Source organism: Calidris pugnax, unplaced genomic scaffold, assembly GCF_001431845.1.
Source record: "Calidris pugnax isolate Ruff unplaced genomic scaffold, ASM143184v1 scaffold167, whole genome shotgun sequence".
Lineage (NCBI taxonomy): Eukaryota > Metazoa > Chordata > Aves > Charadriiformes > Scolopacidae > Calidris > Calidris pugnax.
The window spans coordinates 667,192-667,465 of record NW_015091045.1 but is presented as its reverse complement, the minus strand read 5'-3'; positions in this window follow the sequence as shown (position 1 = coordinate 667,465).

Sequence of the window (274 nt, the reverse complement as noted above, 5' to 3'; positions counted from 1 at the left end):
CCTGTCCCTTCAGCCCCGTCCCTGTCCCTCCATCTCCGGCCTTCCCACTCTATTCCTGGTGGCCATGCCAGGCCCCCCCGCCCCGGTAGCGGCCCAGCCAGGCGCCGGTGGTGGCCAAGAGCGTCAGCCCCAGCAGCTGCGACACGGCCACGTAGGCCGAGAGCCCGGGGGGGCTGGCGGGCGGCGGAGACCCCTCCATGGCGGCCCTGCGGGGACAGAGAGCAGCGGGGGCAGCCAAGACACCGGTGGCCCCCGGTGGCACCGAGGGGGGGGG